General features: G+C 50.2%; 1 protein-coding gene across 1 annotated transcript in view; it reads left to right on the forward strand.

The window, feature by feature from the left end:
• The first annotated feature begins 9,506 nt into the window (after positions 1-9,506).
• The window catches only part of LDAH (lipid droplet associated hydrolase), a 499,788-nt gene continuing 492,596 nt past the window's right edge, over positions 9,507-16,698 (forward strand). The window contains exon 1 of the mRNA XM_063915314.1: positions 9,507-9,678. The gene's annotated coding sequence lies outside the window, so the exon portion shown is untranslated. The remainder of the gene's footprint in view (positions 9,679-16,698) is intronic.

Raw genomic sequence — 16,698 nt, forward strand, 5'->3', positions numbered from 1 at the left:
GTGATTGTAAAAAGCGACATCTGGTGGCTGATCGCAGGTATTACACGTAAAGGTAACGCCAAACGTCAAATGTCTGTCTCCGTGCGATTAGATAGCCTCTCTGTGGCTATGCGCGCCTCGCTACGCCACAGTGCGCTGCGTATGGTCGAACGGGCCAACCGCCGCGGCCACTCAAGATAAAGGTGGCTACATCTGTAGAGTCAAGTCTTCTTGTGTGAGGGAGGGAATTCCGAGTGGGTGCAGCTCAAAAAAAATTCTATAACCAGGAATGGGAGCAGCTAATGAGCGGGTATCAGATGCAGATCTTGTGCAGAGTTGGGAGATATTGGGGGTAATTCCAAGTTGATCGCAGCAGGATTTTTTTTAGCAATTGGGCAAAACCATGGGGGTAATTCCAAGTTGATCGCAGCAGGAAATTTTTAAGCAGTTGGGCAAAACCATGTGCACTACAGGGGGGGCAGATATAACATTTGCAGAGAGAGTTAGATTTGGGTGGGTTATTTTGTTTCTGTGCAGGGTAAATACTGGCTATTTTATTTTTACACTGCAATTTAGATTTCAGTTTGAACACACCCCACCCAAATCTAACTCTCTCTGCACATGTTATATCTGCCCCCCCTGTAGTGCACATGGTTTTGCCCAACTGCTAAAAAATTTCCTGCTGCGATCAACTTGGAATTACCCCCCATGTGCACTGCAGGGGAGGAAGATTTAACATGTGCAGAGAGAGTAAAGGGCCCTACTCACTGGCCGACCCGCCGCCGAGCTGCCCGACGGCGGATACGGCCGACGAGCGACCCGGCGGCGGGGGGGCAGTGACGGGGCAGTGACGGGGGGAGTGAAGTTTCTTCACTCCCCCCGTCACCCGGCTGCATTGAAGTGCAGGCTAATATGGACGAGATCGTCCATATTGGCCTGCATGCACAGCCGACGGGAGACCAGCGATGAACGAGCGCGGGGACGCGCATCGTTCATCGCTGGAGTCTCCACACTGAAAGATATGAACGAGTTCTCGTTCATTTATGAACGAGATCGTTCATATCTTTCAGTATATCGGCCAGTGTGTAGGGCCTATTAGATTTGGGTGTGGTGTGTTCAATCTGCAATCTAATTTGCAGTGTAAAAATAAAGCAGCCAGTATTTACCCTGCACAGAAATAAAATAACCCTCCCAAATCTAACTCTTTCTGCACATGTTATATCTGCCTCCCCTGCAGTGCACATGGTTTTGCTATCAAAAATCCTGCTGCGATCAACTTGGAATTACCCCCATTATGGGGTAAGGGAACAGAAGTACGTATGTTGGTGTAGTCATGTTGATGGCCTTCTACAGGGAACCAATACTGGAGCTGACAGATTGTAGCAGCGTTATTAGAAAGTTTTGCAGGGAAAATTAGTCCTGATTGTTTAGGGAAAGACCAGTAAGGAGCCTATTGCAATAGTCATTGGGGGTCATTCCGAGTTGATCGTAGCTGTGCTAAATTTAGCACAGCTACGATCATCTTTCCAGACATGTGGGGGGACGCCCAGCACAGGGCTAGTCCACCCCGCATGTCAGTCCAGCCACCCCCGCGCAAGTACAAAAGCATCGCACAGCGGCGATGCTTTTGTACTTGAAGAGTAACTCCCGGCCAGCGCAGCTTCTGCGGCTGGCTGGGAGTTACTCGTCGCTGCCCCGGGTCACAGCGGCTGCGCGTGACGTCACGCAGCCGCTGCGGGCCGCCCCATGCCTGCTTTGGCCGGACCGCGCATCGAAAACGACGGACAAATGCTGCCGTGCCGCCCCCTCCCGCCCAGCGACCGACTCTGCCTGTCAATCAGGCAGAGGCGATCGCTAGGTAACGGTGGCCTTCAGCCGTTTGGCATGCACAGGCGCACTGCGGCGCTGGCGCATGCGCAGTTCCGACCCGATCACTGCGCTGCGAACAACTGCAGCATGTGATCGGGTCGGAATGACCCCCATTATGTGAGAACATTATCAGATTGCCTAGCAGTGCTCCTCACAGTGTCTGGAGGAGGAGGAGACAGCATGAGCTCTGATACACACAGAGGCGTCCTTCTCCCACACTTCTAGCAGTGCTCCTCACAGTGTCTGGAGGAAGAGGAGGAGACAGCATGAGCTCTGATACACACAGAGGCGTCCTTCTCCCACACTTCTAGCAGTGCTCCTCACAGTGTCTGGAGGAGGAGGAGGAGACAGCATGAGCTCTGATACACACAGAGGCGTCCTTCTCCCACACTTCTAGCAGTGCTCCTCACAGTGTCTGGAGGAGGAGGAGGAGACAGCATGAGCTCTGATACACACGGAGGCGTCCTTCTCCCACACTTCTAGCAGTGCTCCTCACAGTGTCTGGAGGAGGAGGAGGAGACAGCATGAGCTCTGATACACACAGAGGCGTCCTTCTCCCACACTTCTAGCAGTGCTCCTCACAGTGTCTGGAGGAGGAGGAGGAGACAGCATGAGCTCTGATACACACAGAGGCGTCCTTCTCCCACACTTCTAGCAGTGCTCCTCACAGTGTCTGGAGGAGGAGGAGACAGCATGAGCTCTGATACACACAGAGGCGTCCTTCTCCCACACTTGCCAACATCCAAGACTCCTTCTCTGGGAAGTCGGTGGAGTCATGAGGTTGAGGCGGGCAGGATGGTAAATGAGGCATTATGAATTGTGTCATCACGACCCCGTCCCCATGACATTTTCTTTGCCGTGCATCAGTTTTCCCCCCTGACATCCCTATTTGCAAATGCGCCATCGGGCGTCCCTCTCCTGAAGGTCCCTGGATAGGGAGGTTGAGGAGGGCAGAATGGGGGTGGGGCACCAGTAAATGCATCATTGCAGCTCCGCCTCAGTGATGTTTTGCATGCAGTGCACCTGCCTTCCCAGTTGCGTCTGGACTTGCACATGTGCAGTCTGGCATAGTGACAGGCATCGGATGGGGGAGTCCGGGTCTGGGATTTCTGCCCACCCACCTGGGGCAGCGGTAGGCTTCATGAGGGTAATTCCAAGTTGATCGCAGCAGGAAATTTTTTAGCAGTTGGGCAAAACCATGGGGGTCTTTCCGAGTTGTTCGCTCGGTAAATTTTTTCGCATCGCAGCGATTTTCCGCTTAGTGCGCATGCTCAATGTTCGCACTGCGACTGCGCCAAGTAAATTTGCTATACAGTTGGGAATTTTACTCACGGCTTTTTCTTCGTTCAGGCGATCGGAGTGTGATTGACAGGAAGTGGGTGTTTCTGGGCGGAAACAGGCCGTTTTATGGGCGTGTGGGAAAAAACTCTACCGTTTCTGGGAAAAACGCGGGAGTGGCTGGAGAAACGGAGGAGTGTTTGGGCGAACGCTGGGTGTGTTTATGACGTCAAACCAGGAACGACAAGCACTGAACTGATCGCAGATGCCGAGTAAGGTTGAAGTTACTCAGAAACTGCTAAGAGGTGTGTAATCGCAATATTGCGAATCTTTCGTTCGCAATTTTAAGAAGCTAAGATTCACTCCCAGTAGGCGGCGGCTTGGCGTGTGTAAAGCTGCTAAAAGCAGCTTGCGAGCGAACAACTCGGAATGACCCCCCCTGCACTTGTTATATCTGCCTCCCCTGCAGTGCACATGGTTTTGCCCAACTGCTAAAAAATTCCTGCTGCGATCAACTTGGAATTACCCCCCATGTAAGAAGTGTAAGGCTATGCAGCACCCACTATCAGCAGCATATCATTGTACTAACACGCGCATTCAGCTGCAGGTGTCTGGTGATTGAGATATGTAATTTTGTGCAGTAGCTTTGACCTCAGAAAGCTAGGGAAGGACAGATGTACTGTACGTGTGTGTTCCTCGTCATTCTCTGTGATCTCACACTGAATCACCACATCAGTCAGGAAACGTACAATAGATGGCTAAACAGTTAAAGGAAATGTGAAACACAGGAGAGCAGAGCGTCCTATTGAATAAGCCTGGTGCTGCGGCTCCTAGTTCAGTCCTACATCCTCTCATGTCAGATGTTATTTAATAGCTGCACGACGTTCATCAGATGTGAAGAATGATTTACCAAACGTGCATTATACAAGAAATATTATCCATCTGCAGGGAAATGGCTGAACACAATGATTTCAGTAGCTTTAGTTTACCTTAAAAAAAGGAAAAAAAAGTTATTTGAAGGGGATTAAATAAACTACTGTATACAGACATGGTAGCTGAACAATGTGTTTTATATAGAATTTTGCAGGGAAGAAGAAGGAGAAAAAGAAGAATAAAAATAATTATTTTTATTTATATAGCGCGCTTGCTTCCATGGGACCCAAGGCGGGATAAGTTTATGTGACTGGCGGTTAGGATGCCAGGAGCCCGGCGTCATACAATCCTGCCGGTCGGCATGTCGACCAACCAGGACTATTCCCACTTGTGGGTGTTCACGACACCCATAGCGTGGGAATAGAACCACGAGCCACCGAGGCTGCAAGGGGCTTCGTTGCGCTTGCCCCCCCCCCCCCATCTTACTGCCGGGATCCAGGCGTCGGTATTGTGACAGGTGGTCTCCGGACCGACGCCTAAGAACAGGATACGCAGGTCCACTATGACTTGCTCAATTTACCTAACAATCCGGATAAATAATAGGCAAACAAACAAACAAAAAAAAATAAGATTTTACTCACCGGTAAATCTATTTCTCGTAGTCCGTAGTGGATGCTGGGAACTCCGTAAGGACCATGGGGAATAGCGGCTCCGCAGGAGACTGGGCACAACTAAAGAAAGCTTTAGGTCACCTGGTGTGCACTGGCTCCTCCCACTATGACCCTCCTCCAAGCCTCAGTTAGGACACTGTGCCCGGACGAGCTGACATAATAAGGAAGGATTTTGAATCCCGGGTAAGACTCATACCAGCCACACCAATCACACCGTATAACTCGTGATACTATACCCAGTTAACAGTATGAATATAACTGAGCCTCTCAACAGATGGCTCAACAATAACCCTTTAGTTAGGCAATAACTATATACAAGTATTGCAGACAATCCGCACTTGGGATGGGCGCCCAGCATCCACTACGGACTACGAGAAATAGATTTACCGGTGAGTAAAATCTTATTTTCTCTGACGTCCTAGTGGATGCTGGGAACTCCGTAAGGACCATGGGGATTATACCAAAGCTCCCAAACGGGCGGAAGAGTGCGGATGACTCTGCAGCACCGAATGAGAGAACTCCAGGTCCTCCTCAGCCAGGGTATCAACTTTGTAGAATTTAGTAAACGTGTTTGCCCCTGACCAAGTTGCAGCTCGGCAAGTTGGAAAGCAGAGACCCCTCGGGCAGCTGCCCAAGATGAGCCCACCTTCCTTGTGGAATGGGCTTTTACAGATTTTGGCTGCGGTAGTCCAGCCGCAGAATGCGCCAGCTGAATTGTGCTACAAATCCAGCGAGCAATAGTCTGCTTAGAAGCAGGAGCACCCAGTTTGCTGGGTGCATACAGGATAAACAGCGAGTCAGTTCTCCTGACTCTAGCCGTCCTGGAAACATAATTTTTCAAGGCCCTGACTACGTCCAGTAACTTGGAATCCTCCAAGTCCCTAGTAGCCGCAGGCACTACAATAGGTTGGTTCAAGTGAAAAGCTGATATCACCTAAGGGAGAAACTGGGGACGAGTCCTCAATTCTGCCCTATCCATATGGAAAATCAGATAAGGACTTTTATATGACAAAGCCGCCAATTCTGATACACGCCTGGCCGAAGCCAAGGCCAATAACATGACCACTTTCCGCGTGAGATATTTTAGATCCACGGTTTTTAGTGGCTCACACCAATGTGATTTTAAGAAACTCAACACCACGTTGAGAACCCAAGGTGCCACTGGAGGCACAACCGGGGGCTGAATATGCAGCACTCCTTTTACAATGTCTGAACTTCAGGTACTGAAGCTAGTTCTTTCTGGAAGAAAATCGACAGAGCCGAGATCTGTACCTTAATGGAGCCTAATTTTAGGCCCATAGACACTCCTGCTTGTAGGAAATGCAGAAATCGACCTAGTTGAAATTCCTCTGTTGGGGCCTTTTTTGGCCTCACACCAAGCAACATATTTTCGCCATATGCGGTGATAATGTTTTGCAGTTACATCTTTCCTGGCTTGAATCAGCGTAGGAATGACTTCCTCCGGAATGCCCTTTTCCTTTAGGATCCGGCGTTCAACCGCCATGCCGTCAAAACGTAGCCGCGGTAAGTCTTTGAACAGACAGGGCCCCTGCTGCCGCAGGTCCTGTCTGAGCGGCAGAGGCCATGGGTCCTCTGATATAATTTCTTGAAGTTCTGGGTACCAAGCTCTTCTTGGCCAATCCGGAACCACGAGTATCGTTCTTACTCCTCGCCTTCCTATTATTCTCAGTACCTTTTGTATGAGAGGCAGAGGGGGGAACACATAAACCGACTGGTACACCCACGGTGTTACCAGAGCGTCCACAGCTATCGCCCGAGGGTCCTTTGACCTGGCGCAATATCTTTTATAGCTTTTTTTTTTTTTTTGAGGCGGGACGCCATCATGTCCACCTGTGGCCTTTCCCAATGGTGTACAATCCTTTGGAAGACTTCTGGATGAAATCCCACTCTCCCGGGTGGAGGTCGTGTCTGCTGAGAAGATCTGCTTCCCAGTCGTCCACTCCGGGAATGAACACTGCTGACAGTGTTAACACATGATTTTCCGCCCATCGGAGAATCCTTGTGGCTTCTGCCATCGCCATCCTGCTTCTTGTGCCGCCCCGTTGGTTTACATGGGCGACTGCCGTGATGTTGTCTGATTGGATCAGTACCGGCTGGTTTTGAAGCAGAGGCCTTGCCTGACTCAGGGCATTGTAAATGGCCCTCAGTTCCAGAATATTTATGTGTAGGGAAGTCACCTGACTTGACCAAAGTCCCTGGAAGTTTTTTCCCTGTGTGACTGCCCCCCAGCCTCAAAGGCTGGCATCCATGGTCACTAGGACCTAGTCCTGTATGCCGAACCTGCGGCCCTCTTGAAGATGGGCACTCTGCAGCCACCACAGTAGAGATACCCTGGTCCTTGAAGACAGGGTTATCAGCCGATGCATCTGAAGCTGTGATCCGGACCACTTGTCCAACAGGTCCCACTGAAAAGTTCTTGCATGGAACCTGCCGAATGGGATTGCTTCGTAGTAAGCTACCATTTTTTCCCAGGACTCGCGTGCAATGATGCACCGATACCTGTTTTGGCTTCAGGAGGTCTCTGACTAGAGATGACAGCTCCTTGGCTTTCTCCTCCGGGAGAAACACTTATTTCTGTTCTGTGTCCAGAACCATCCCCAGGAACAGTAGACGTGTCGTAGGAACCAGCTGTGACTTTGGACTGTTTAGAGTCCAACCGTGCTGTTGTAACACTTTCCAAAATAGTGCTACCCCGACTAGCAACTGCTCCTTGGACCTTGCCCTTATATTTTTGAGCCCCTGATGGCCTTTGAGACGCCTGGGCAGGCGCGGTCTGAGAAGCCGGCTGTCCCACAGCTGTTACGTCATCCACCCTTTTATGTAAGGAGTTGACACTGTCGGTTAATACCTTTCACCTAACCATCCACTCTGGTGTCGGCCCCACAGGGGGCGACATCACATTTATCACATCATGCTCCGTCACCATATAAGCCTCCTCATTAAACATGTCGACACAGCTGTACCGACACACCGCACACACACAGGGAATGCTCTGACTGAGGACAGGACCCCACAAAGCCCTTTGGGGAGACAGAGAGAGAGTATGCCAGCACACACCAGAGCGCTATATAATGTGGGGATTAACACTATAACTGAGTGAAATTTCCCCAATAGCTGCTTGTATATATAATATTGCGCCTAAATTTAGTGCCCCCCTCTCTTTTTAACCCTTTGAGCCTGAAAACTACAGGGGAGAGCCTGGGAAGCTTTCTTCCAGCTGCACTATGAAGAGAAAATGGCGCCAGTGTGTCTGAGGGAGATAGCTCCGCCCCTTTTTCGCAGACTTTTCTCCCGCTTTTTTCTGGATTCTGGCAGGGGTATTTACCACATATATAGCCTCTGGGGCTATATATTGTGGTATTTTTGCCAGCCAAGGTGTATTTATTGCTGCTCAGGGCGCCCCCCCCCAGCGCCCTGCACCCTCAGTGACCGGAGTGTGAAGTGTGCATGAGGAGCAATGGCGCACAGCTGCAGTGCTGTGCGCTACCTTGGTGAAGACTGATGTCTTCTGCCGCCGATTTTCCGGACCTCTTCTTGCTTCTGGCTCTGTAAGGGGGACGGCGGCGCGGCTCCGGGACCGAACACCAAGGCTGGGCCTGCGGTCGATCCCTCTGGAGCTAATGGTGTCCAGTAGCCTAAGAAGCCCAAGCTGGCTGCAAGCAGGCAGGTTCGCTTCTTCTCCCCTTAGTCCCTCGCTGCTGTGAGCCTGTTGCCAGCAGGTCTCACTGAAAATAAAAAACCTAATTCTATACTTTCTTTCTAGAAGCTCAGGAGAGCCCCTAGTGTGCATCCAACCTCGGCCGGGCACAAAATCTAACTGAGGCTTGGAGGAGGGTCATAGTGGGAGGAGCCAGTGCACACCAGGTGACCTAAAGCTTTCTTTAGTTGTGCCCAGTCTTCTGCGGAGCCGCTATTCCCCATGGTCCTTACGGAGTTCCCAGCATCCACTAGGACGTCAGAGAAAACACTTTTACAAAGATGTTTCCTGATAAGGCAACAAAAAGACTAATGATGTTTTCAAATCACTTACGGGGACATTTATTCTAAAAAGTTAAAGTGGAGATGTTGGTCCATAGCAACCACAGCATTCATTTTCTAGAATGTACTAAAAAATGAAAGCTACAATCTGCGAAGACAAAAAATATAAAATTAGAGCTTAAGCAAACTGGTCGGCAACGTACGCTACTTAAGCTGCTGTAGAACTAAACATCCCAGCATGCCCTGCCAGTTCCACAGTTTTGATGTTACGGAAGGCTAAAACTGTAGCAGGACATGCTGGGATGTGCAGTTCCTCAGCTGATAGGAGTGCCAGATGATTCCTCTCCTGAAAAGCTTGCAGAGCTGTAGCTCATAGGCTACAATGGCTAACACCCCCTAAAGATGGCGTTAGGTACTGGGGGCAAGCTCTGAAGGCGTAGTTTTTTTTTGAGCTTAGTACACTACATTTCATAGAACCTATGGCAGCGGCGGCTTTTGTGACATAAAATCAAGGGACACCTTCAGATATTCTGGGGTTGTTTTAGTTTTGCAGGAACAGCTCTTTTCTGAGGATATTCGTAAAATATTGATAATAAATATGCCCCTTTGTGTTTTAGAGTGAGTCTGAGATAGAGTTTGGGGGTTGTTAGAGAGCAGGTGGGCTTGGGGTGATAATACAGTACTGTCCTCCTATCGCGCATGCCCAGATGGGTCTTGCTGCACTGTAGTTCTGTAAGCCTCTCCAGCCTTTGCCTGCAGTGCTGCACATGTGAACCGGTGAATACTGGAGTCAGTGTGACTGTGCATGCAGTGCTCCATGCGCTTCCTAGGTGTCTGCGTTTAAAGGGCTGTTCTCTGCCGGCCTGTCTCCGCCAGGTCCTAGATCCCTCCATGTTCTTTGCTTTCGGTTTCAATCTCTGGACGCTGTCAGTGAAGCTGGGCCTATTCCCGGGCTGTGTCAGTGCTGCAGAGGGGGAGGCACAGAGCAGCTGATCCAACATTGTGAGAGGTACTAGTACTACATGCATCCCATAGCAGTCGCTCACCCATACTGTACGTGCATAATTACTGTGTGTTATACTCATACATCAGAATGGAATGTGTAGCCACGGGTGATTGCATAATCCTTGCATTGATTGTTAGTGTATATGGTTAGTGCACATTGATGCTATACATCGTAAGTCATTATTGCTTTGCATAATGCTGTATTACAGTGATTGCATTATTTATAATTCGTGTAACAAGGAACTTCCATCCATGCAGTATTTATTCACAGTTCATGTTGCACATCATCACACACCATGTACTGCAGGTCATACAGTATCATCAGCATGCCGATCAGGGTTAATAAATGCTCAGTGTGGGTGCTAATGCAGTGATTATATAAATCTTCCACAATGTCTATGATGTTCTCTATGCCACTACATGCATCATCTCCAGTGACTGAATGAGGATGATGAATGATTACCAGGACCTGTATAATGTAAGTTCCATTGCAGGGAGTAAAATGCTATATCCAGTAAACGTCACTTTTACAAAACAAGGATGCCCCCTTAAAGATCTGGTTCTGCAAAATGAAATGTTGTTTTTTTGGGTTTTTTCTCTTACGTCCTAAAGGATGCTGGGGTCCACATAATTACCATGGGGTATAGACAGGTCCACTAGGAGCCATTGGCACTTTAAGAGTTTAAGAGTGTGGGCTGGCTCCTCCCTCTATGCCCCTCCTACCAGACTCGGTTTAGAAAATGTGTCCGGAGGAGCCGGTCACAGCTAGGGGAGCTCTCCTGAGCTTTCCTAAAAAAGTTTAGATTAGAGTTTATTATTTTACAGGGAGGCTGCTGGCAACAGCCTCCCTGCAGCGTGGGACTAAAGGGGGGAGCAGTGTCCGCCCTGTGGGGTCTGAGCCACTGACTCCGCTGACTGGACACTGAGCTCCAGAGGGGTCTAATCGGTCTCCGCCACAGGGGAACCGCTCGCCCCAGCAGCATGCCGCCGACCCCTTACAGAGATGAAGCAAGTGGTGAGTTAGTCACCGCCCCCCCTAGCAAGCGGGGGGCCGGTGTGAAGATGGCGGCTACAGGGGATGGAGCGCGGTATTAACCACGCTCCTGGACGGTACCAGAGGCACACTGTGCGGCACTGTAAGCGGCGCCCTGGGCCAGCGCTTACCCCTCACACTGGTCAGCAAGCTTGTCGGGGTCCAGGGATCTCAGCCAGCACAACTCCTCAGGCAAGTTTAAACTTCAGAAGAGCGGGAAGACAGCGCCATGAATGGGGCGGAGCTTCTCCTCAGAGCAGACCCTACAGGGTTCCAGCGCCATTTTCCTGCATGCAGTAGCTGAAGGAAGATTCTGGTCCCTCCACAGCAGCTCCAGATTACTGTATCACGGTACCAGGGGGTTGTAGAAGGGAGGGGAGGCATATATATTGACTGTGTGTCCTATTAAGGAGCACAAGTCAGCGCTGATAAGGGGTTTCTCCCTGCAAAAGGCGCTGGTGTGGGTTGGCTCCAATATCTGTCTCTCTCTTGCCATTCTTGGGGGGGAAACTCTGTCTTACCCCAACCTGTGTGTGTGTGGTGTGTTTGGTGGTCACCTGCAGCAATGTCCAGGGATACAGTTTCATATGCTGCAGAGGATTTATCCTCCCAGGATGATCCCATTCCATGTAATCAGGATAGCACTGGTTTAGCACAGATACCAGCAAGGGAACCAGAGTGGTTTTCCTCTATCAAGACTTGAATTTCTCAAATTTCTGATAGGGTTGCCAGTAATGAATCTGGAACCCAGGTATTGCAGTCCTCTATGGCTGTGTGGCCCTTGTCAGGTACCTCGGGTCACCCCACTATATACCCCCACAAACGTGCGCTTGTGCAGGTAACACAAGCGACACGGATAACGATTCTGACACTACTGATGGTGATGGGTATGTATTGCGGGGGTCCGCATCTCTTGCAAGGGGGTGCAATTGTTGATAGAGGCTATCAGGGATGTGTTAAATGTAAATAATACCACACCTAAACAGGTTGAGGAGGCTTTTTTTCTCTAACGTCCTAGTGGATGCTGGGAACTCCGTAAGGACCATGGGGAATAGCGGGCTCCGAAGGAGGCTGGGCACTCTAGAAAGATTTAGGACTACCTGGTGTGCACTGGCTCCTCCCACCATGACCCTCCTCCAAGCCTCAGTTAGATTTCGTGCCCGGCCGAGGTTGGATGCACACTAGGGGCTCTCCTGAGCCCTTAGAAAGAAAGTATAGTTTTAGGTTTTTTATTTTCAGTGAGACCTGCTGGCAACAGGCTCACTGCAGCGAGGGACTAAGGGGAGAAGAAGCGAACTCGCCTGCTTGCAGCCGGATTGGGCTTCTTAGGCTACTGGACACCATTAGCTCCAGAGGGATCGACCGCAGGCCCAGTCCTTGGTGTTCGGTCCCGGAGCCGCGCCGCCGTCCCCCTTACAGAGCCAGAAGCAAGAAGAGGTCCGGAAAAACGGCGGCAGAAGACATCAGTCTTCACCAAGGTAGCGCACAGCACTGCAGCTGTGCGCCATTGCTCCTCATGCACACTTCACACTCCGGTCACTGAGGGTGCAGGGCGCTTGGGGGGGGGCGCCCTGAGCTGCAATAAAAACACCTTGGCTGGCAAAAATACCACAATATATAGCCCCAGAGGCTATATATGTGGTAAATTCCCCTGCCAGAATCCAGAAAAAAGCGGGAGAATAGGCCGCGGAAAAGGGGCGGAGCTATCTCCCTCAGACACACTGGCGCCATTTCTCCTTCACAGATCCGCTGGAAGGAAGCTCCCTGGCTCTCCCCTGCAGTCTACACTTCAGAACAGGGTAAAAACAGAGAGGGGGGGCACTGAAATTGGGCGCAATACATATATAATATAAAAAGCAGCTATAGGGGACATAACTCAGTTAGTCCCTGCATTATATAGCGCTCTGGTGTGTGCTGGCATACTCTCACTCTGTCCCCCCAAAGGGCTTTTGTGGGTCCTGTCCTCATTCGGAGCATTCCTTGTGTGTGTGCGGTGTGTCGGTACGGCTGTGTCGACATGTTTGATGAGGATAATGATGTGGAGGCGGAGCAGATGCCTTTAGAAGGGATGTCACCCCCTGCGGGGCAGACACCTGAGTGGATGGGCTTATGGAAAGTAATGAGTGCACGTATAGACTCCTTATATAAGAAAATCGACGACATGCCAAATGTGGGACAGCCAACTTCTCAGCTCGTGCCTGCCCAGGCGTCGCATGGGTCGTCAGGGGCTCTAAGGGCGGCACAAGAAAGCGCCCGCTACCTCAAGCAGACCCAGATGTCGACACTGATACTGACACCAGTGTCGACGACGATGAGTCAAACCTGATGCCCACTAAGGCCATTCACTGTATGATTGAGGCAATGAAAGAGGTGTTAAACATTTCTGATATAACTACTGGTACCACTAAAAAGGGTATTATGTTTGGAGAGAAAAAACTACCCGTAGTTTTTCCCCCATCAGATGAATTAAATGAAGTGTGTGAAGAAGCGTGGGCTTTCCCTGATAAAAAATTGGTAATTCCTAAGAAGGTACTAATGGCGTTCCCTTTCCCGCCAGAGGATAGGTCACGTTGGGAAACACACCTAGAGTGGATAAAGCGCTCACACGTTTGTCTAAAAAGGTGGCACTACCGTCTCCGGATACGGCCGCCCTCAAGGAACCTGCTGATAGAAAGCAGGAGGCGATCCTGAAGTCTGTATATACACACACAGGCATTATACTTAGGCCAGCTATTGCGTCAGCTTGGATGTGCAGTGCTGCCGCTGCTTGGTCAGATAAACTGTCAGAAAATATTGACACATTAGACAGAGACACGATCCTGTTAACCATAGACCATATAAAAGACTCAGTCTTATATATGAGAGATGCACAGAGGGAAATCTGCCGACTGGCATCTAAAGTAAGTGCATTGTCCATTTCTGCTAGGAGAGGCTTATGGACTCGCCAGTGGACAGGAGATGCAGATTCTAAAAAGCACATGGAAGTGTTGCCATATAAGGGTGAGGAATTATTTGGGGATGGTCTCTCGGACCTAGTTTCCACAGCAACGTCTGGGAAGTCAGCATTTTTACCCCATGTCCCCTCACAGCCTAAGAAGGCGCCGTTTTATCAGGTTCAGTCCTTTCGGACCCAGAAAAACAGGCGTGGAAAAGGCGGGTCTTTTCTGTCCAGAGGCAGAGGTAGGGGAAAAAGGCTGCAACAAACAGCAGGTTCCCAGGAGCAAAAGTCCTCCCCCGCTTCCTCTTCCAAGTCCGCCGCATGACGGTGGGGCTCCACAGGCGGAGCCAGGTACGGTGGGGGGTCGCCTCAAAAATTTCAGCGATCAGTTGGTTCGCTCACAGGTGGATCCCTGGATCCTGCAAATAGTATCTCAGGGGTACAAGCTGGAATTCGAGGCGTCCCCACCCCACCGGTTCCTAAAATCTGCCTTGCCAATTGCTCCCTCAGACAGGGAGGCGGTGCTAACGGCAATTCACAAGCTGTATTCTCAGCAGGTGATAATCAAGGTACCCCTACTTCAACAAGGCCGGGGTTATTATTCCACACTATTTGTGGTACCGAAACCGGACGGTTCGGTGAGACCCATTCTAAATTTGAAATCCTTGAACACATACATAAAGAAATTCAAGTTCAAGATGGAATCGCTCAGGGCGGTTATTGCAAGCCTGGACGAGGGGGATTACATGGTATCCCTGGACATCAAGGATGCTTACTTGCATGTCCCCATTTACCATCCTCACCAGGAGTACCTCAGATTTGTGGTACAGGATTGCCATTACCAATTCCAGACGCTGCCGTTTGGACTGTCCACGGCACCGAGGGTATTTACCAAGGTTATGGCGGAAATGATGATACTCCTTCGAAGAAAGGGAGTTTTAATTATCCCGTACTTGGACGATCTCCTAATAAAAGCGAGGTCCAAGGAACAGTTGTTGGTGGGAGTAGCACTATCCCAGGAAGTGCTGCACCAGCACGGCTGGATTCTGAATATCCCAAAGTCACAGCTGGTTCCGACGACACGGCTACTGTTCCTGGGTATGATTCTGGATACAGTCCAGAGAAAAGTGTTTCTCCCGGAGGAGAAAGCCAGGGAGTTGTCATCTCTAGTCAGAGACCTCCTGAAACCAAAACAGGTATCAGTGCATCACTGCACGCGGGTCCTGGGAAAGATGGTGGCTTCTTACGAAGCAATTCCCTTCGGCAGGTTCCATGCCAGAATCTTTCAGTGGGACCTGTTGGACCAGTGGTCCGGATCGCATCTTCAGATGCATCGCTTAATAACCCTGTCTCCAAGAACCAGGGTGTCTCTACTGTGGTGGCTGCAGAGTGCTCATCTTCTATAGGGCCGCAAGTTCGGCATACAGGACTGGGTCCTGGTGACCACGGATGCCAGCCTTCGAGGCTGGGGGCAGTCACACAGGGAAGAAACTTCCAAGGACTATGGTCGAGTCAGGAGACTTCCCTTCACATAAATATTCTGGAACTAAGGGCCATCTACAATGCCCTAAGTCAAGCAAAATCCCTGCTCCTACACCAGCCGGTGCTGATCCAGTCAGACAACATCACGGCAGTCGCCCATGTAAATCGACAGGGCGGCACAAGAAGCAGGATGGCGATGGCAGAAGCCACAAAAATTCTCCGATGGGCGGAGAATCATGTACTAGCACTGTCAGCAGTGTTCATTCCGGGAGTGGACAACTGGGAAGCAGACTTCCTCAGCAGACAGGACCTCCACCCGGGGGAGTGGGGACTTCACCCAGAAGTCTTCCAGATGCTGGTAAACCGTTGGGAAAAACCACAGGTGGACATGATGGCGTCCCGTCTCAACAAAAAGTTAAAAAAATATTGCGCCAGGTCAAGGGACCCTCAGGCGATAGCTGTGGACGCTCTAGTAACACCGTGGGTGTACCAGTCGGTTTATGTGTTCCCCCCTCTGCCTCTCATTCCAAAGGTATTGAGAATAATAAGAAAGCGAGGAGTAAACACAATTCTCGTGGTTCCGGATTGGCCAAGACGAGCGTGGTGCCCGGAACTTCAAGAGATGCTCTCAGAGGACCCGTGGCCTCTACCGCTCAGACAGGACCTGCTACAGCAGGGGCCCTGTTTGTTCCAAGACTTACCGCGGCTGCGTTTGACGGCATGGCGGTTGAACACCGGATCCTAAAGGAAAAGGGTATTCCGGAAGAAGTCATTCCTACGCTTATTAAGGCCAGGAAAGATGTTACGGCAACGCATTATCACCGCATATGGCGAAAATATGTTGCATGGTGCGAGGCCAATAAGGCCCCAACAGAGGAATTTCAACTAGGTCGATTTCTGCATTTCCTGCAAGCAGGAGTGGATATGGGCCTAAAACTAGGCTCCATTAAAGTACAGATCTCGGCTCTGTCGATTTTCTTTCAAAAAGAACTAGCTTCAGTACCTGAAGTTCAGACTTTTGTAAAAGGAGTGCTGCATATTCAGCCCCCGTTTGTGCCTCCAGTGGCACCTTGGGATCTCAACATGATGTTGAGTTTCTTAAAATCACATTGGTTTGAGCCACTAAAAACCGTGGATCTGAAATATCTCACGTGGAAAGTGGTCATGTTATTAGCCTTGGCTTCAGCCAGGCGAGTGTCAGAATTGGCGGCTTTATCATGTAAAAGCCCTTATCTGATTTTCCATATGGATAGGGCAGAGTTGAGGACTCGTCCCCAATTTCTCCCTAAGGTGGTGTCAGCGTTTCACCTGAACCAGCCTATTGTGGTGCCGGCGGCTACTAGTGAATTGGAGGACTCCAAGTTGCTAGACGTTGTCAGGGCCCTGAAAATATATGTTTCCAGGACGGCTGGTGTCAGAAAATCTGACTCGCTGTTTATCCTGTATGCACCCAACAAGTTGGGTGCTCATGCTTCTAAGCAGTCTATTGCTCGCTGGATTTGTAGTACAATTCAGCTTGCACATTCTGTGGCAGGCATGCCACAGCCAAAATCTGTAAAGGCCCATTCCAC

Source organism: Pseudophryne corroboree, chromosome 4 (genome assembly GCF_028390025.1).
Source record: "Pseudophryne corroboree isolate aPseCor3 chromosome 4, aPseCor3.hap2, whole genome shotgun sequence".
NCBI classification, from domain to species: Eukaryota; Metazoa; Chordata; class Amphibia; order Anura; family Myobatrachidae; genus Pseudophryne; species Pseudophryne corroboree.